Source organism: Microcaecilia unicolor, chromosome 10 (assembly GCF_901765095.1).
Source record: "Microcaecilia unicolor chromosome 10, aMicUni1.1, whole genome shotgun sequence".
Taxonomy (NCBI): Eukaryota; Metazoa; Chordata; class Amphibia; order Gymnophiona; family Siphonopidae; genus Microcaecilia; species Microcaecilia unicolor.
In genome coordinates this window covers 210161957-210183602 of record NC_044040.1, presented here as the reverse complement: position 1 = coordinate 210183602, position 21646 = coordinate 210161957, and the positions used below count along the sequence as shown (strand labels likewise).

General features: G+C 44.1%; 1 pseudogene; it reads right to left on the bottom strand.

The window, feature by feature from the left end:
• Positions 1-21646, bottom strand: part of LOC115478383 — a 93795-nt pseudogene that overhangs the window by 48501 nt on the left and 23648 nt on the right.

Sequence of the window (21646 nt, the reverse complement as noted above, 5' to 3'; positions counted from 1 at the left end):
AAAAAGGTGGACTTTTAGCTTACATTTGAAGACGGCCAGAGATGGAGCTTGACATACCAGCTCAGGAAGTCTATTCCAGGCATATGGTGCAGCAAGATTTATTTCCAGAAACTTGATATACTGCTACGGGGCCGATACATAGGCAGCTAAGTGGTTTACATAATCATAAAAATAGATATAGGGAAATAGAGAAGGACGAAGGAGCAGATAGCGGATACAATCTTCAATAGGGGGAGGGGAGAAGTTAAGGTCAAGTCATTTAAATTGTGGGATCTTTGCAATAATTTTGTCTACATGTTTTATTTATTTTCAAATTATAAGATTTATGCCACAGGGAAATCATACATGGAAATGAAGTGGAAAACCCTTGACTCTGGAATAATCTATCCATTGTTGTTTAATTATCACTAACGCCTATGTTTACTAAGCGGCGCTATGGGCGCGTTAGCATTTTTAATGTGCGTAAATGGTTAACTCGTGTTAAATGCTACTGCGCCCATAGAAATGTATAGGCGTTTTAGCGTTTAACGTGCCTTAAATTTATAGGTGCGTTAAAAATGCTAACGCACCTTAGTAAACATACCCCTAAGCAAATTGAAGTCTACGACAGAGGAGGATGAAGGGTGCAGTTAAAAAATGTATTTATAATTACAAAATCAGAAAATAATAAAATGATGCTGGCTTAATAAATTATTACCAACCATGAGCTGCAAAGAATGTCCCCGACAAAATACCTGTAATCATAACCATCCTGAGCTTGGCGTTGCTGAGTTCCTGCAGCACTGGTACCGTCTCTGCCTTCAGCCGATTCTCCATTATCAACAGACCGAGGAATTCCAGGTCACATTCCACTTTTTCCCTTAAAACAGAGATGCACATTGCTGTAACTATGAGAAGAGATGATTATTACCCAAGTAACAGTACCTGCACAGCACTAGGTGTAAGAGTGCAAGTTCTGACTTTGAATCAGAAAGTTACGTTTTGAGCAACCTCAAAATTCTACTTTATCTTTTCAATCACGTCTACTTTAACTATGTATTTCTCTTTTCCGGAACTGATAATCACCACTACGGAACTATGTAAGCCACATTGAGCCTGCAAATAGGTGGGAAAATATGGGATACAAATGCTACAAATAAATCAATGAAAATAAATAAATAAATAAACATGTGAAGGGCCTGGTGAAAAAGATCTTTTTTACATTGAAGATCCTGTGTAGATATGATAGAGGTCTATAAAATAATGAGTGGAGTTGAACGGGTAGATGTGAAGCGTCTGTTCATGCTTTCCAAAATACTAGGACTAGGGGGCATGCGATGAAGCTACAGTGTAGTAAATTTAAAACGAATCAGAGAAAATTTTTCTTCACTCAACATGTAATTAAACTCTGGAATTCGTTGCCAGAGAATGTGGTAAAGGCGGTTAGCTTAGCGGAGTTTAAAAAAGGTTTGGGCGGCTTCCTGAAGGAAAAGTCCATAGACCGTTATTAAATGGACTTGGGGAAAATCCACTATTTCTGGGATAAGCAGTATAAAATATTTTGTACATTTTTGGGATCTTGCCGGGTATTTGTGACTTGGATTGGCCACTGTTGGAAACAGGATGCTGGGCTCGATGGACCTTTGGTCTTTCCAGTATGGCAATACTTATGTACTTATGGCTGCTGACTGATAAGCATTTTAGAACAGTATTGCAGTCTTTGATAATTCCATGATTTGATTACCACAATGTTTTGTTCTTGGATTACCGGCTTATATTTTGAAACCGCTACAAATGGCCCAGAATGTCGTGGCTAAACTTATTGTTGGGTTATCCAGGTTTGAACATCTCTCTCCAATACTGCAAAATCTACACTGGTTGTCAGTGAAGTACAGAGTCCAGTTTAAAGTTTTTAGTTTGATTCATAGGGCATTTAATGCTGAGGTCCCAATTCCTCTTGCTACTGCACTTAGGGACCCTTCTAATAAGCTGCACAGGCACCTATGCATGCTCAACATGCACCAATTTGGAACATGTTGAGCCTGGCTACTGCATGGCCCGGGCAGTAATTTCATTTTTTATGTGCATCCACAACGCGGTTTGGAAAATATATTTTATTTTCAGGCACGCGGCGCTAACCAAGCGGTAATCAGCATTGTACACATGCTGATGATTACCACCCGGTTAACATGTGAGACCTGAGGTAGCGCATGCACACAGCGGTAATTCCAAGTTTGGCATGTGCTGAATCCCACAGTAGAAAATAATTTTCTATTTTCTACCACAGGGGCATTCCTGGCAGTAACCAGCAGCCCACCCATGTTGGCTTGCGCTGCATGGTTACTGCATGGGTAGCACGTGACCCTTACCCCTCTTACTGACTTATAAGTGCATTCACTCTGCAGCTCCTCAGTACCTCTCCACTCTCATCTCTCCCTACATTCCTCCCCGGGAACTCTGTTCACTGGGTAAATCTCTCTTATCTGCACCCTTCTCCTCCACCGCTAACTCCAGACTCCGTTCCTTTTATCTTGCTGCACCATATGCCTGGAATAGACTTCCTGAGCCGGTACGTCAAGCTCCATCTCTGGCCGTCTTCAAATCTAAGCTAAAAGCCCACCTTTTTGATGCTGCTTTTAACTCCTAACCCTTATTCACTTGTTCAGAACCCTTATTTTATCATCCTCACTTTACTATTCCCTTATCTCTTCTGTGTCAGAAGATGGCCGGCCTTCTCCTTCGAAAATAAGCAGGATAGTAACATAGTAAATGACGGCAGATAAAGACCTGTATGGTCCATCCAGTCTGCCCAACAAGATAAACTCGTTTTACATGGTATGTGATACTTTATATGTATACCCGAGTTTGATTTGTCCTTGCCTTTCTCAGGACACAGACCGTAGAAGTCTGCCCAGTACTGTTCTTGTACTAAGTTCTGAAGCTAACATCGAAGCCCCTTAAAATTTACACTCCAGCCCATCCCTATCTATTCAGTCACGATCAGGGCGTAGACCGTAGAAGTCTCCAATTACTAGCGTCACCACCAGTGGTGTTCCGACCCTAGCTGACACCCGGGGCAGATTGCCGATGCGCCCCCCTCCGGGAGCAGCACGACCCCCCCCCCCTGGCGAAATGACACCTCTTTCCCCCCCCCCCCCCCGGCGAAATGACACGCCCCGGGTGCACGCCGCTGGGGGGGGGGGGGGTGCCGCGGCGCGAGCCTGCTGCCCTGTCTCCGAGAAAGTTCACAATTCACATGTGTTCACTGCTCCCTCTGAGTCTGCCCCTGAACAGGAAGTAACCTGTTCCGGGGCAGACTCAGAGGGAGCAGTGAACACATGCGAATTGCGAACTTTCTCGGACTGAGACAGGGCAACAGGTGCGCGCCGCAGCACCCCCCCCCCCCCCAGCGGCGTGCACCCGGGGCGGACCACCCCCCTGCCCCCCCTTTGTACACCACTGGTCACCACCCAATCTCCGCTAAGATTCCACCGAACCATTGCGTACGCATTGCACCGCTCTGCTCAGTGGTTTCCTGATGATTACCCCATGCTAATCTTTCTTCCTTCATCAGGGAGATGGGGAAATCAAGCATAAAACTCGGTGCTAATGGATAGCACATTTTACTGCATGATCCTTTCGGTGGGCTTTGACATTTTTTACATTGGTCCATTAAATGTATCTGAGTTTGCAAAGAGCGTAGATGAGGCTATTAGAACATCCTGTTAATTGTATTGTCCAATGTCCATAGACAGTTTCAACAAGATTAGGCAGGTCTTTCTTACCTCATGATATTATCCATATTCTCATGTTCCTGTACGCTCAGGATCTTAAATGCCAGGGCAATGACTCGGAAACCTTGTAACGTGTAATATTGGAGCTCACTCGCAAAGCTTTCTGGAACTGTGTGAGGTAAAATATATTAAAAGTAAGTTTGTCATCGGAGGCATGTGATCTGGAGCATAACTAGAATGAGATAAAAATATCAAATGCCCACCAGGATCCTTGGCTGGCAGGGAAATTACAGATAACATTTTAGCGGTGAAGAAGAAGGAACATGTCCACTGGGAGGCCAATGTCCTGGCTAGAGATTATTTGACCACTACTCAAATACAACTTTGCTTCTCTGTGTATGTTTCTTTATCTGGATAGCGGCAATATTCAGCCACCAGAAAACAAAATGGTTCAATGCAGTCGACTTACCATAAAATACACAATTATCGGAAATAGATTTGCAAGGAAAAACAGCAGGAGACACACAGAGAAGTTGCTGAACAGTATAAAAAATTCTCTAGGAGAAATGTGACATCCAGGTTAAGACATTCACAATTTGCAGTTTATTTTACAAAAGGCTTGCTGAAAATTGAGCCTTTTGTAAAATATACACATATAAGGGCTGTAGGAAAAACACATGTATTTGGTGTCATGTGGGGTCCCTTTTACAAAGGCGTGCTGAAAAAATGGCCTGCGGTAGTGTAAATGCATGTTTTGGGCGCGCGCATAAGCATTTTTCAGCACACCTGTAAAGATGCCTTTTTAAAAGTTTTGCCAAAAATGGACATGCGACAAAATGGAAATTGCCACGCATCCATTTTGGATCTGTGACCTTACCACCAGCCATTGACCTAGCAGTAAAGTCTCATGCGGTAACCGGATGGTAATGACCTACGCGCATCAAATGCCACTTGGCACGCGCTCAATAAGCGTGTCTGAAAATAAAAATCATTTTTTAGATGCGCATATCGGACGTGCACAAAAAATGAAATTATCGCAAGAGCCACACTGTAGCCGGGCGGTAACTCCATTTTGGCATGCGTTGGGCGCTTTAAGTACTGTTGTATTTGACCCCTGAGGCAGGCGGACGTTTCTGCCGAAACACGACCCGCTTGTCGGGTCTCTTCTGGTGTCTTAATAAAGAACATTTTTTACGACACTTCCCGTGCGGAACTCATTGATTCTACTTTTTACCAGACAGTTTGAACTCTTCCCGACTGGGCGTATGGATATGTACTTTGACCAGAATTCAGCAGTCAGACAGGAATGCAACATTTTCCCATCCACCAATCAAAGTATCATTGATGACCTCTGCATTTGATGATCGAGGGCCGAAAGTCACCTCCATGTTTGTTGATGGACACTAATGGCAATGGGAGTTCTCGTCAGGTCTGTGTCAGCCAGGTTCTTTAGTGGACGGGAACTCTCTAGAAATCATTTGGGAACATCTTCATTCTCTTACCTGTCTCTGGCTTGCAAAAGCCGACCACTTTCTCTGGTGCTCCCTTCATAAATGTAACAACCTCATCCTCTCCCATCAGCTCGACGATAACCGACATCCTCTGCACACTGGAGGAGAAGGGGAACTGATGCAGGATGGAGATGCCCTCTATGGGAACCTGAAAAAAGGTTAGCAGCGCTAATCAGGAACTCATTGAGAAAGACAGTGCGTCCAATATTCAGCACTACTTAACCGGGTTAACATGCTCCTCCTACCTGGTTAAGTAGCGCTGACTGGGTCATGCCTGGATTTTCTAAATAGTGCAGTTGAAAATCTGGGCAGACTATCACAGCACTATCCGGTTAGTGCCAGGGATGATCTGGAGGTGAAGGTCTGGAAGGAACAAGGAGGTACTCACCGATATTCAATGGCAGTGCCTGGATCACTATCCAGTTAACTTAGGACAGCAAATAGGCAGATCTAAGTTTACTGAGTATCTACCACTGTTCCGCTGTTGAATATCAGCATTATTTATTTATTTATTTATTGACATGTGGTAAAGGCGGTTAGCTTAGCAGAGTTTAAAAAAGGTTTGGACGGCTTCCTAAAGGAAAAGTCCATAGACCGTTATTAAATGGACTTGGGGAAAAGCCACTATTTCTGGGATAAGCAGTATAAAATGTTTTGTACATTTTTGGGATCTTGCCGGGTATTTTGTGACCTGGATTGGCCACTGTTGGAAACAGGATGCTGGGCTCGATGGACCTTTGGTCTTTCCCAGCATGACAATACTTATCTACTTACTAGTAAAAAAGCCCCGTTTCTGATGCAAATGAAACGGGGGCTAGCAAGGTTTTCTTTTGTGTGCATGTGGGAGTGTGTGTGTCCCTACTCCCTGCCCTCTGCCCTCTCTCCTTTCCCCTCTGCTCTCTGTCCCCTCCCCCCTTGAAGTCGAGTCCTTCAGTGTTAAGTTTCCTGCTGTGTTTGTGTTACAGAGATAGTGAGGGTTTCAGCCCTCTCTCCCATCCCCCCTCTGAGTCCTTCACTGTTACAGAGAGAGCGATTTGATTTCGTGCTTTGCTGTGTTTTCCTTCAATGTTTGTGTTACAGAGAGAGCGAGGGCGGGGCAGACACTCATGGGGAAACTGGATATCTCTCCCCCTTCACACTTCCGGCTGGAGGCTTCATTTACAACGTTGGTGGTGCCTTTTATATATAGAGATGTACTTATATCTCTATCCCACATTATCCCACACATGCTTGATTCAAAGTGGCTTACAAATAACTTCCAATCGCAATGTGAAATTACATACAACTTGTGTTTACACAGAAGGTTAGCAACAAAAAGGTAGCTATTGCCCAGGTAAGTCCTTGCAGACATTTTCCCCCCAACCCCCCTAATTTTTTAAAACCATTTAATTAGCCAGGAGCCATTCCTGGCTGTTAAATGACATTTAATTGGCTATCTGGCAATATTTAGCGGGAGATAGCCGGTTATCTCCTGCTGAATACTGCTGGTTAGCGCTTAGTGAATAACTGGTTATATCACATGATATAACCAGCTATCCATCGATATTCAGCACATTGAGGGCTAAATTTGGTGGCCAAATTAGGCCGTTGAAATAGCTGGAATATCTTTGGTTGATTTAAACTTGTCCGGACATGGCCCGGCATTGAATATCCGGGCTGATCTCCGAGCATAGGAGTTAGCCGGGCTCCTTCCTGCGGTCTCAATATTGGACCCCATGTGCCCAAATATGGAGTACCAGTACCCGGATAAGGGCTCACCACTGAATACATGGGCACAGTATTTAACAAAATGCTGACCCCTGCTGGGTGAATATTACCTCTAATATTTCTAGCAGACAATCCATTGGAGTATGAAGCGCTGAAACATGGTTCACCCATCCCAATCACCACTCATGTGTAAAAGCAACTGCAGATAAGAGGTGTCACAATGGATAAGAGCAAAGTCTATTGAGCCCAACATTCCATCTCTGATAAAGGGAAATGGGACTTGACATACCACCTTTCTGAGGATTTTGCAACTACATTCAAAGCGGTTTACATATATTCAGGTACTTATTTTGTACCAGGGGCAATGGAGGGTTAAGTGACTTGCCCAGAGTCACAAGGAGCTGCAGTGGGAATTGAACCCAGTTCCCCAGGATCAAAGTCCACTGCACTAACCACTAGGCTACGCCTCCACTAGCAACATTCCATGGAAAAGCCTGCCCTTGCAGATCAGCAACGTGGCTGCGCAGGCTTCTGTTTCTGTGAGTCTGACGTCCTGCACATATGTGCAGGACGTCAGACTCACAGAAACAGAAGCCTGCGCAGCCGCATTGCTGATCTGCAAGCACAGGCTTCTACATGAAATGTTGCTAGTGGAATAGCAACATTAACATTCCATGTAGAATCTCAAATAGTAGCAACATTCCATTGAGAATCTGAAATAGGAAAAGGGAAATGGGACTTGATATACTGCCTTTCTGTGGTATTTTGCAACTACATTCAAAGCGGTTTACATATATTCAGGTACTTATTTTGTACCAGGGGCAATGGAGGGTTAAGTGACTTACCCAGAGTCACAAGGAGCTGCTGTGGGAATCAAACTCAGTTCCCCAGGATCAAAGTCCACTGCTCTAACCACTAGGCTACTCCTCTCCAGGCTAGCTCACTAGGATGTCTCCAGCAAGATCCCAAAAAGCAGATTCATTCCCTGTAGCTCACACCCAGATACAAGCGGTGTGTTTCCCAGGTTTACAGTTCAATTTACTGCACTAGTTATTAACCTGTGGTACTGAGATATTGCAGGTTAGTGACTGGTGTGGCAAAGTTCCAGATTTTACCTCAGCTTAGTAACTATCCCTGTAAATGTGCTATCCCTGTGGAAGGAATATAAGAGACAGTATAAAACCATGTGATGAGGAAAGGGACTTGTCCTTTCTCTGACTTTCTTGGAAGGTCCTGGAGATTAGAAAGAAGACCTGGGGCTCTAGGAGAGAGTCTTGAGAGCCAAGATGGTCTAGGGACAGGAGAAAAAGGATCTATTTGGGGTCTGTTTCCCAACAAGTCCCTAAGTTACATAGTTACATAGTAGATGACGGCAGAAAAAGACCTGCACGGTCCATCCAGTCTGCCCAACAAGACAACTCATGTGTGCTACTTTTGTGTATACCCTACTTTGATTTGTACCTGTCATCTTCAGAGCACAGACCGTATAAGTCTGCCCAGCACTATCCCTGCCTCCCACCACCGGCTCTGGCACAGACTGTATAAGTCTGCCCAGCACTATCCCCGCCTCCCACCACCGGCTCTGGCACAGACCGTATAAGTCTGCCCAGCGCTATCCCTGCCTCCCAACCTCCAGTCCCGCCTCCCACCACTGGCTCTGGCACAGACCGTATAAGTCTGCCCCGCACTATCCCCCCCTCCCAACCTCCAGCCCCGCCTCCCACTACCGGCTCTGCTATCCAATCTCGGTTAAGCTCCTGAGGATCCTTTCCTTCTGAACAGGATTCCTTTATGTTTATCCCACGCATGTTTGAATTCCGTTACCGTTTTCCTCTCCACCACCTCCCGCGGGAGGGCATTCCAAGCATCCACCACTCTCTCCGTGAAGAAATACTTCCTGACATTTTTCTTGAGTCAGGATACAGGGAAGAAAAGGACCTTCTGAAAGGATGGGACCTTGAAAGGCTTGCCTTTTCCTTTGTCCAACAAGGTTCCAAAGCTAAGGGATATGGAGTTCCAGTCCCTACCCTTTCAACTACCCTAGGAACCGTCCACCCTAGGCTACAGATTTCTGACTATTTTCCAGGTTTATTCATCCTTTATTGGAAAGGCAGGTAGGAGCCTAATGAGCAGGCTACAACTAGAGGTGGTTCAGGAAAAGCAATTAATTGTTTCATGCGTCTATCGTTGCCTACCTTGCTGGCATTAGGTCCCGGTTTGATGATAAGTCTTCCTTCTGAAACCTCCTCCTCATTGGTATTCAGAGCACTAGAAACATCTATTTCCTGTAGACAGTCAAAATATTTAGAAAAGATAAAGGAGTCGGGCAAAGCGTATTATTAAAATAAACATCAGATATCCCTGGTGAGACCTTCTGCTCCATGCTCAAGCTAACATCCCAACAGTGCACTAATATTTACAGTGTCTAACTGTGCAATGTTGTGTTAAGAGGGAAGTCATAATAATAAGATTATTCGAAGAGTCTTACTGAAACAGCACTAACGAGCCTGAAAAAAGGAGCAGAAGGTGACGAGGGGATCCCTCCTGCTCCCTTTGGACCCCATAGCTCAGGTATGGTGCAGGAGAGAAGCTCAGAGGGTTGGGAGATGGAAAGCAAGTTCAGAGGGGCTATTTTAAGAATATTGCTGTGTGGGTTTAATTGTGTGTGTGGGGGGGGGGGGGGGGTGGAACAGTAGGTGTAGCCATCTGATATTGGCTGTCACTTTTTTGCATGCTTTTATTTTTTTTTTTTCTTTTAGAATTTTTTATACTCTTTTTTTTCATGTATTTATTAAGGGGTTAATTTTATAAGGAAAATGAGTTTATAGAACACCATTTTATACACCCAGGTTGGAAATATACGTATAAAAGTAGGCACAGAGAAATCACTGAGGCTACTTTTAAAAGATATGTAGGCTTTCCAGGGTAGAGAATGGGCAGAACAGGGCTTTTAGGTTGGCTGAGGAATTGGACTGCTATTTACAATTTCACGATTATAAGCTCTGGACACAGTTTTACACAGCAAGAACTTAAACTCACATTGGCATATATCTATATATCTAGAGATATCGATCGATCGATATTTTTTGTATACACTAAACCTTGGTGGCTTACAAAATAACCACACATAGTCAAAAATCAACAATATTATAACATAACACAAATCTTTCATCACATGTGTTCAGTTTTGGAGGCCGTATCTTGTTAAGGATGTAAAAAGAATTGAAGCGGTGCAAAGAAAACCTACGAGAATGGTATGGGATTTGCGTTACAAGAAGTATGAGGAGAGACTTGCTGAACTAAACATGTATACTCTGGAGGAAAGGAGAAACAGGGGTGATATGATACAGACGTTCAAATATTTGAAAGGTATTAATCCGCAAACGAACCTTTTCCGGAGATGGGAAGGCAGTAGAACGAGAGGATATGAAGTGAGTTTGAAGGGGGGCAGCCTCAGGAAAGATGTCAGGAAGTATTTTTTCACAGAGAGGGTGGTGGATGCTTGGAATGCCCTCCCGCGGGAGGTGGTGGAGATGAAAACGGTAACGGAATTCAAACATGCGTGGGATAAGCATAAAGGAATCCTGTGCCGAAGGAATGGATCCTCAGGAGCTTAGTCAAGATCGGGAGGCGGGGCTGGAGGTTGGGAGGCAGGGATAGTGCTGGGCAGACTTATACAGTCTGTGCCAGAGTCGGTGGTTGGGAGGCGGGGCTGGTGGTTGGGAGGCGGGGATAGTGCTGGGTAGACTTTCACGGTCTGTGCCCTGAAGAGCACAGGTACAAATCAAAGTAGGGTATACACAAAAAGCAGCAAATATGAGTTATCTTGTTGGGTAGACTGGATGGACCATGCAGGTCTTTTTCTGCCGTCATCTACTATGTTACTATGTTACTATGTAACATAAAACAATCTGCCCCCCTCATCTCCCAATCAACTAAAATACAGTAAGCGAAAACCAAAAACATACAAACATATGGAAAAATGATAAGTACCCAGTTGGTGGCTTCAAACATTTTCAGGTCCAGCGGATCTCCCTGGACTGTCCCATCAATGACAACCAGTGAGTGACAGCTGGCCATGGCTCCCAGCAGAGGCCCCCAGGGCAGGGTGTTGCCAGCGGAGAACTTGTGAACTTTCAGGAAACTGCAACAAGTTGAGACATAAATTCAATATAGAAACAGAGAAAATGAAAGCAGATTAAAACTGTACGGCCTACCCCAGGGGTAGGCAACTCCGGTCCTCGAGAGCCGCAGGCGGGTCAGGTTTTCAGGATATCCACAATTAATATGCATGGGCTTGATTTGCATACACTGCCTCCATGGTATGCAAATCTATCTCCTGCATATTCATTGTGGATATCCTGAAAACCTGACCTGTCTGCGGCTCTCGAGGACCGGAGTTGCCTACCCCTGGCCTACCCAGTCTGCCCATCCATACCATCTATTCTCCCTTTCACTCCTTTAGAGATCTGATGTACTTGTCCCAAGCTTTCTTGAATTTAGATACAGTTTTCATTGCCACCATTTTCACTAAGAGGCTGTTCCATGCACCCATCACCCTTCCCATAAAGAAGTGTTCCCCTAGATTACTCATAAGTACATAAGTAATGCCATACTAGGAAAGACCAAAGGTCCATCGAGCCCAGCATCCTGTTTCCGTGGCCAATCCAGGTCACAGATACCCGGCAAGATCCCAAAAATGTAGAAAACATTTTATACTGCTTATCCTAGAAATAGTAGATTTTCCCCAAGTCCATTTAATAACGGTCTATGGACTTTTCCTTTAGGAAGCCGTCCAAACCTTTTTAAAACTCCGCTAAGCTAACCGCCTTTACCACATTCTCTGGCAACAAATTCCAGAGTTTAATTACACATTGAGTGAAGAAATATTTTCTCTGATTCATTTTAAATTTATTCCTGAGTCTGTCCCCTTTCACCTTCATCCTATGCCCCCTCATTCCAGAGCTTCCTTTCAATTAAAAGAGACTCACCTCTGTGCATTTATGCCATGTAGGTATTTAAAGGTACCTATCATATCTCTCCTCTCCTGCCTTTCTTCCAAAGTATACATATTGAGATCTTAAAGTCTGTCCCCACATGCTTTATGACAAAGACCACTGACCATTTTAGTAGCCACCCTCTGAACTGACTCCATCCTGTTTACATAGTAACATGGCAAGTGACGGCAGATAAAGACCTGTACAGTCCATCCAGTCTGCACAACAAGATAAACTCATTATACTTGATATGCGATACTTTATATATATATCCCGAGTATGATGTCCTTGCCACTGGGGTTCAAAAAAAAGCTATGAGAATGGTATGGGATTTGCGTTACAAGACGTATGAGGAGAGACTTGCGGACCTGAACAAGTATACCCTGGAGGAAAGGAGAAACAGGGGTGATATGATACAGACGTTCAAATATTTGAAAGGTATTAATCTGCAAACGAACCTTTTCCGGAGATGGGAAGGTGGTAGAACTAGAGGACATGAAATGAGATTGAAGGGGGGCAGACTCAAGAAAAATGTCAGGAAGTATTTTTTCACGGAGAGTGGTGGATGCTTGGAATGCCCTCCCATGGGAGGTGGTGGAGAGGAAAACGGTAACGGAATTCAAACATGCGTGGGATAAACATAAAGGAATCCTCCTCAGAAGGAAGGGATCCCCAGAAGCTTAGCCAGCGGTGGGAGGCAGGGCTGGTGGTTGGGAGGTGGGGATAGTGCTGGGCAGACTTATACAGTCTGTGCCCTGAAAAAGACAGGTACAAATCAAGGTAAGGTATACACAAAAAATGACACGTGAGTTTATCTTGTTGGGCAGACTGGGTGGACCGTGCAGGTCTTTTTCTGCCGTCATCTACTATGTTACTATGGTTACCAGTTATTGCAAGATCTTCAGATGAAGTTATGCACACTATCGGTCTTTGCAGAAATCTGTCGTTCTATTTGCTAGGTTTCTTTCCTTTATTGGGTCGACAGTTGTTAAGAGGGCAGGTTTCCTTTACAGTTTCCATCTATTAAGCTTGTTGAATACTCTAGACAACTGTCTGCTTTGATTTCTTATCAAGATGCCTCTTTGTGGAATTCTCTTCCAGTGACTATTCGCTCGATTTCTAATAATTTGATGTTTCACAAGCAACTTAAAGCAGTGTTATTTGAGCAAAGTGTAGGTTAATAATAGTTTTAGCCTGTTCTGTTGTTGTATATTTCCCAGCTAAATGTGTTGGCTTTCTTGCTATCTTGTGATCCGCATGGAACTTTAGAGGATGTTGCGGAATATAAGACTAATGCAATGTAATATCAGGCACTACATTTTTCAAGATTATATAGAGTAATTTGTAGTAGGGTAGTCAGTCCTTATCATTCATTATACTGCAACAACATGCTCCTTATTTGGCAGCTTGATCCCTTGCAGTAGTACCATGAGACTACCACTAGGAGGTGACTGACACCAATTTGATGCCAGTAACCTTTGGGGCGAGAGAGACTGGAATTGCTTCTGCTCACTCTTCTAGATACTAGGGATAGCACTGGTAGGCCTGGGGATTCTTTGGAAGGGCAAGGACCTGAGAAGAGGGGTGGGAGATCAATTTGGAGATAGGGGTTCTGTTTAGGGGAGGTGGGAGATCTGTTGAGGTAGGTGGACTACAAGTGTCATCTTGGACTGGCTCTTATATACATACATAGTAACATAGTAGATGACGGCGGAAAAAGACCTGCATGGTCCATCCAGTCTGCCCAACAAGACAAACATATGTGTATACCTTACCTTGATTTGTACCTGCCTTGTTCAGGGCACAGACCGTACAAGCCTGCGCAGCAGTACTTCCCGCCTCCCAACCACCAGTCCCGCCTCCTATCACCGGCTCTGGCACAGACCGTATAAGTCTGCCCTCCACTATCCTCGCCTCCCAACCACCAACCCCTCTTCCCCCCACCTGCTCCGCCACCCAATTTCGGCTAAGCTTCTGAGGATCCATTCCTTCTGCACAGGATTCCTTTATGCATATCCCACGCATGTTTGAATTCCTTTACCGTTTTCATCTCCACCACCTCCCGCGGGAGGGCATTCCAAGCATCCACCACCCTCTCCGAGAAAAAATACTTCCTGACATCTTTCCTGAGGCTGCCCCCCTTCAATCTCATTTCATGTCCTCTCGTTCTACCGCCTTCCCATCTCCGGAAAAGATTTTTTTGCGGATTAATACCTTTCAAGTATTTGAACGTCTGTATCATATCACCCCTGTTCCTCCTTTCCTCCAGAGTATACATGTTCAGGTCAGCAAGTCTCTGCTCATACGTCTTGGAACGCAAATCCCATAGCATTCTCGTAGCTTTTCTTTGCACCACTTCCATTTTTTTAACATCCTTCGCAAGGTACGGCCTCAAAAACTGAACACTATACTCCAGGTGGGGCCTGACCAACGACTTGTACAGGGGCATCAACACTTCCTTTCTTCTGCTGATCACACCTCTCTCTATACAGCCTAGCAACCTTCTCGCCACAGCCACCGCCTTGTCACACTGTTTTGTCGTCTTCAGATCCTCGGATACTATCACCCTAAGATCCCTCTCCCCCTCAGTACCTATCAGACTCTCACCGCCTAACACATAAGTCTCTCTTGGGTTTCTACTCCCTAAGTACATCACTTTGCATTTCTTCGCATTGAATTTTAATTGCCAAACCTAGGATCATGCTCGGCTTGGGGTCCACTATTTCTGTGTTGCTGTGGCCAAGAATACATGATGTTCCCTGCTGTAGTAATGCAAATTTAAATTTATTGTGGGAGTCACAAATCTGCAATACATTTGTTTATTTTATTACATTTAATATACTACAGGTTAGTGACCCCCATGGTAAATTTTGCTGCAGCAAAATGTGTTATTTTGCCACTGCTTAATAAATATCCCTCCAAGTCTTAAATTAATAAATTCTATTTATCAAAAAACAGAAATATATCGCTCAGCATTATTTAAGAAGCAACAGGATGGGTAGAAGAGGGAGTGTACCAAACGGCCAAGGCAAACAACAGAATAAGAGCATCTAAAAGGTTATTTGTCAATGGTCAACTGACCCTGACCGTGCAGGACGTCAGACTCACAGAAACAGAACGAAGCCTTGCGCTGGAAGAAGAGGGCCTTGGCTGGCGGGGGTTGGGGTCCCCCGCCTGCAAAGGTAGATGACGGCAACGGCGGCGGCGGGAGGGGGAGTCGAGAAGGTCATCGGCAGGGGGGTCCAGGGCCAAATCTATGGGGGCCCAGGCCCCCGTGGCCCCACGTAGCTACACCACTGGATGAAGTAAAGGGAATAAAACCAAACGTGAATTGAATCCACAGTTAGGCTTACCAGTCTCCTGCTGAAGGGACGACACCCCACAGATCAAGGCCATCTTCTGTTAAGGTGCCAGTCTAGGAAAAAACAAAATTGATCTCAAATCTTATTCTGATACGGAGACTATGAGATTTTTAAAAAACTGTATAAAAATATAAACCAAAGGGAAGAATTAACTTCGATCATCTGTACCCTAAGTTTAGATTGCGGTATAATTTTTAGATAGCATCTTCTATAATCTAAAACCAAACAATTTAGTAAATATATATGACCTAAAATTTTAAAATGTATTAGATAGATAGGGCTTCCTTTTCCTAATCTGCGGTTAGCACTAGCGCATCCTTACTGCAGCTTAATAGGGCTTTACTGCGGGACATGCTGAGGCTTTGTGTGATAATTTTGCAATGTGCACGGGCAAACCACACACTAAAAAAATATTTGATTTTTTTTTTAGCACAGAGGGGGTGGTGTTACTGGGGATGGAGAGTGGGCATTTATGTACTAATCAGTGCAGTTACATTACTGTGCACTGATTAACGCAGGATTAGCGGGTAAATCCTTACCACCTATAATATAGGTGTCAGTAAATGCTCCTGGGCTAATTCTTGCTAATGGCCCACATTTATGGCAACAATAGAACATGGCCATTAATTTAGAAAATGGACAATCAGCCTTTTCCTGGCTGCACTAAAAATGGCCTTAGTTTGTGTGAAAGACCCGCTTAAGAGCACATTGAGGCTACTTTTCCCGTAGCTCAGTAAAAGAATCCCTTAGGAAGGAAAATTTAGAACAAGACTCCTTAAAAAAAGATATTCAGTGTGCCTAGATTATTCCTGTTTTATAAAGATTAATAGTAAGAATATGAGAATATAAGTACATAAGTAATGCCACACTGGGAAAAGACCAAGGGTCCATCGAGCCCAGCATCCTGTCCCCGACAGCGGCCAATCCAGGTCAAGGGCACCTGGCAAGCTACCCAAACATACAAACATTTTATACAAGTTATTCCCGAAATTGTGGATTTTTCCCAAGTCCATTTAGTAGCGGTCTATGGACTTGTCCTTTAGGAAACCGTCCAACCCCTTTTTAAACTCTGCCAAGCTAACCGCCTTTACCACGTTCTCTGGCAACGAATTCCAGAGTTTAATTATGCGTTGGGTGAAGAAACATTTTCTCCAATTTGTTTTAAATTTACTGCACTGTAGTTTCATCGCATGCCCCCTAGTCCTTGTATTTTTGGAAAGCGTGAACAGGCACTTCACATCCACCTGTTCCACTCCACTCATTATTTTATATGCCTCTATCATGTCTCCCCTCAGCCGTCTCTTCTCCAAGCTGAAAAGCCCTAGCCTCCTTAGTCAGAAATAAAACAATCACTAAAGGGGTCCTTTTACCAAGCTGCAGCAGGTAAAAATCCACCCCCCCCCCAAAAAAAAATGTCCATGTAGCAAGACAACTCTTATCACATGGCCATATGGTGGGGAGCTCCTGCAGTAACCCAGCAGTAACTGGGTCGTGCACAGCAATGCCCTAATTACTGCTGGGTTAGTTCCGTGCTATAAAAAAATTTCTGGTGTGCCAAAATGGTGCGTGCTCAAGCCAAAACAATCACCAGCAACCGTATTGGGCCGGCGGTAGTGCTGAGTTAGAATGTGGTAAGCCTGCATTGGGCTTACTGATGCTTTGTAAAAAGGCCCCTAACTGTTTAGCACAGGAATGTAATAAAATGAACGTAACATAAGAATAGCCATACTGACGTCAGACCAATGGTCCATCTAGCCCAGTATCCTGCTTCCAACAGTGGCCAATTCAGGTCACAAGTACCTTGAAGAATCCCAAAGAGTAGCAAGATTCCGGAATCTCAAAGAGTAACAAGATTCCATTCAGAGTGCCCAAGAGTAGCAAGATTCCGGAATTCCAAAGAATAGCAAGATTCCGGAATTCCAAAGAGTAGCAAGATTCCGGAATTCCAAAGAGTAGCAAGATTCCTTGCTACCAGCAGTGGCTTCCCCTATGTCGTGGCTCCTAACTCAGTTACCCAGCTAGCTCACTTTGAAAACTGCCTTGCCCACTCCTTGACCGTAAAACAGATATCACTTGGACATTACTCAGCGTCCTCCACTGTCCTTGAAATGCACCATGTACTGTTTATTATGCAGAGAGTACATACTTTATCGAAGCAGAGTAGGTTCAATCTTCCACAAACGTTGATCCTCTGGGGACTGGTGCACAGGATGCCTTTCCTCTTCAGTCTTATGTTAGCGTACACAACAGTTAGTGCCAAAGCAGCTGGTAGCAATGGAGAAACGGCAACAGTGCACAGAATGAGGGCCTTTATTATTATCTCCCGTACGCTTTGCTACGAAACCAAGAACAAAGAATAAAATCATCATGGAATATCATTTTCTTAATATTTATTTCCAAACTGTTCAAACCCTGTCTTTAGCAAGTAGTCTTAAAATAAATGCTCAACCAAGGAACCATCCTAGTCCCAGATCAGTTATATAATATCAGCTTGCTTTATACTCTTAATATAATCTCTATTTCACAATAAGCAATTACTTTTATGATATCTGCTTGCTCTAAACTCTAATATGCTATTCAATATCTCTTTGTAACAATAAGTGATTATGTTCTAATCTATTACCACCAAGAACGATACATTGTAAGCCACATTGAGCCTGCAAATAGGTGGGATAATGTGGGATTCAAATGTAATAAATAAATAAATACACAGTGCGTTCTCACTATTCGCGATGGTATGGCTCATAAAATCAGGGGCGTAGCCAGATAGCCAATTTTGGGTGGGCCTGAGCCCAAGGTGGGTGGGCATGAAATTTCTCCCCCCCCCCCCCGGTACCCCTCCAGTTTGCTCTTCTCTCCACCCCTCCCTGCCCACAAACCCCAAATATTAAATACTTGAGCTGGTGGGGTCCCTAAACTCTGCCAGCTGAAGATTTCCTACTACTACTCGAGCAGCCAGCACTCTTCCAAATGGCAGCCGGCAGCACTTGCCTCAAACTGATGCTGCTGTAGGCAGGCCATGCATGCTCAGTGCTTTTGCATGTGTGCAAACTGAGCATGTGCAGAAGGGCCGGTCTTAACGTCAGCTCAAGGCAAGTGCTGCTGGCTGACATTTGGAAGGAAAGAAAATCTTCAGCTGGCAAGGATACCCACCAGCCATAACAAGAGTGTCACAACTTTGGGTGGGCCTGAGTCCAAAGTGGGTGGGCCATGGCCCACCCAGGCCCACCGGTGGCTATGCCACTGCCTAAAATACATTGCAAGCCGTGACTTCATGAATACTGAAACAATGTTCGTATGGGAAAACAGGGATTAGGTTCCAGCTATACCTATGTTTCCACCAATCAGTGCAAAGCAACTAATTATTCCTATGGGAAATACAGGGTTAGTTTCCTGCATGAGACAGCACTTAACAAAAACCTGTACTGGAACTTTTTTTTTTTTTTTTACTGTGTGAAAGTGAAAGCAAAAAAAGGCTGTTTTGAAATGCGCATGTCTGCAAATATGTGAACAAAGCAACGCAAATGGTGAATTGCGACCTCTACTTGCACCTTCGCGGATGTGCAAAATAGCAAATACTGATCGTGGAAATAGCGAGAACACACTGTATGTCAAATGTTGACAGCAGAGATGATTCTGGAGAGCCAAATTAAAATCAGCTTGGATCTTCACTTATTTTTCCCACTGAAGCACACTAGAGGATGGGGCATTATAGAAAACTGATAGAAAGTAGAAAATTTGATAATTTTTTGACCCAAAATATGACCTCCCCCCTTTTGTAGGGAAACCAGGCAATTCTAAATACCTAAATTTTATAGTTGTACAGATCTCCTTTCACAGCATTGCTGTCATGACTTGGTAACTCTACTTACAGTTAGTGGGTAGTGTGAGAAACAGGGAAACTACAGGTCTCAGAGTGCATTGCAAGATAGGAGGAAGGAGAAACAGGGAAACTACAGGTCCCAGAGTGCATTGCAAGATAGGTGGAAGCAGAAACAGGGAAACTACAGGTCCCAGAGTGCATTGCAAGATAGGAGGAAGGAGAAACAGGGAGACTACAGGTCCCAGAATGCATTGCAAGATAGGAGAGTGTGGAACACCCGAGCGAGGGGGTGGAGAATGAGGGGATGGAATGGGAGGAGTTAGAACAAGTAGAGGGAGAAGAATTGGAGGAGATGGAGGTGGGAGGAGGAGTTACTGGGGGAGAAGAGTGACTGCTGGAAGTGCCCAAGGGAAAACAACAGTAGCCAACAGAGATCTGGTGGGTGGATGTCAGGATGTAAATGCTGACAGATGAGGATGGTGGATCTTTGAAGCCCGGCTGGCTAAAGTGAACTGGGTTTTGAGGCCTGGCTAAAGTGAACTGTGTTTGAAAGCCTGGCTAAAGTGAACTGTATTTTGAAGCCTGGCTAAAGTGAACTGTGTTTTTGAGGCCTGGCTAAAGTGAACTGTGTTTTTGAAGCCTGGCAAAAGTGAACTGTGTTTTTGAGGCCTGGCTAAAGTGAACTGTGTTTTTGAAGCCTGGCTAAAGTGAACTGTGTTTGAAAGCCTGGCTAAAGTGAACTGTGTTGTGAGGCCTGGCTAAAGTGAACTGGGTTTTGAGGCCTGGCTAAAGTGAACTGTGTTTGAAAGCCTGGCTAAAGTGAACTGTGTTGTGAGGCCTGGCTAAAGTGAACTGGGTTTTGAGGCCTGGCTAAAGTGAACTGTGTTTGAAAGCCTGGCTAAAGTGAACTGTGTTTTGGAGCCTGGCTAAAGTGAACTGTGTTTTGAAGCCTGACTAAAGGGAACTGTGTTGGAGCTGGATTAAAGCGGAGCAGTGAATGGAATGGATGAATCCAGCTGCTTAAAGACACATAAGGAATTGGATTGAACTTTTTTTGTTTGGTTGGTTTTTTTTTTGTTCTTATGGGAGCTGGCTACCTGAAGGTGTTTTGGAGAACTGCATTCATATATACACTAGAAGCGAATTCGAAGAAGTGAGTCTGGCTACAGATTATCTCTCAATAAACACTGCCGTGAGAGGAGGCTCGGTCTGACAGTAGGTACAAATTTTAAACACAGGGGGGCTGATATTCAGACCATGAGAGTTAGACCGGCTAACACCTGCTGTTTCCGGTGAATGGCATTGAATATCTGGTTTATTTTTGGCCGGTTTAAAGCCAACCGGGTAAGTCGATATTCACCCCCTGATATGCAGCACTATTTAACCAGCCAGAATGGCTGCTGACCGGTTAAATAGCACTTAACTGGATATCCTCCACTGAATATCCCCAGTTAGTGGCCAGCAGATTTATATTGTCCAATATAACCAGTTATCCACTGATTTTTAAATCCAGTTTAGTGGCCATATTTGGCTGCATGAAAATGTGGCATATGTTTGGCTGGTTGAAAGATAACCAGCTAGTTTGAATATTGATTTAGCTGGTAATTTTTAACCCAGCCAAAAATAAACCAGATATTCAATGCCGAATAACTAGGCTCAGTGCTAACTGTGGTGTAGCATGATATGATATATATTTTCAGGGCTGTTCATTTTGCTGGATATAGAAACATAAAAATGTTTTGCAAAAGTTTTGAATGTAACTTGCACAGAATGCATATCTGGCCCCATCCTCCTCCTTCAGACCATGAAAGCCTGAAACAAAAAGAACTGTTAAATGGTCAACCAGTGTGTAACAAAAGTGGGCTGGGTGGACACAGGACAGTTAATCACCACCACTCTCCAAGAACAGGATTGGTATATTGACTGCAATCAAAGAGGCTGGATATAACAAAAGAAAGACCATCCATCTGAAATTCACAGAAAATGACTCTCTTAATCTTGTCAAGTACAGTCTGGGCTGTGTACCACAGTAGCTCATCGGCCAGGAAGCATGTGACCAGCTAATCCAAGCTTTCCATGCCTCATCTCCAAAACCAGAAAGAACTAGTTTCAGCTACCCCTGAGTTGTGATTGGCTTAATATACCTCACATGACAACTCTTATGGCCCAGCAAGAATTATAAAAACTGGACTACCGTAGCAACCTGGTGGGAGTTCCCACACCCAGCACGGCGATAATAAGACAGTGTCCGTGTTGGGCTTACCGGCGCTTAGTAAAATGAGCCCAAAGATAGCAGCCATTATCCAGAAAAAAGAATTGAAAATATTGTTTGGGCTCACCCCTTCTCTTTGCAGGGACTGTGGTTCCCTTCCCTTGATGATCTAATTCAACAGTTTTATAGCCAGTTAAACAGGATTAACATCCCCTCCATCTCTGTAATCATGAAAAGTCCTAACTGTATGTACCTTGAAGTGAGTCTGCAAAATAATGTGAGTGTATTTGAAAATCAAATATATATTAATTATTTAACTCC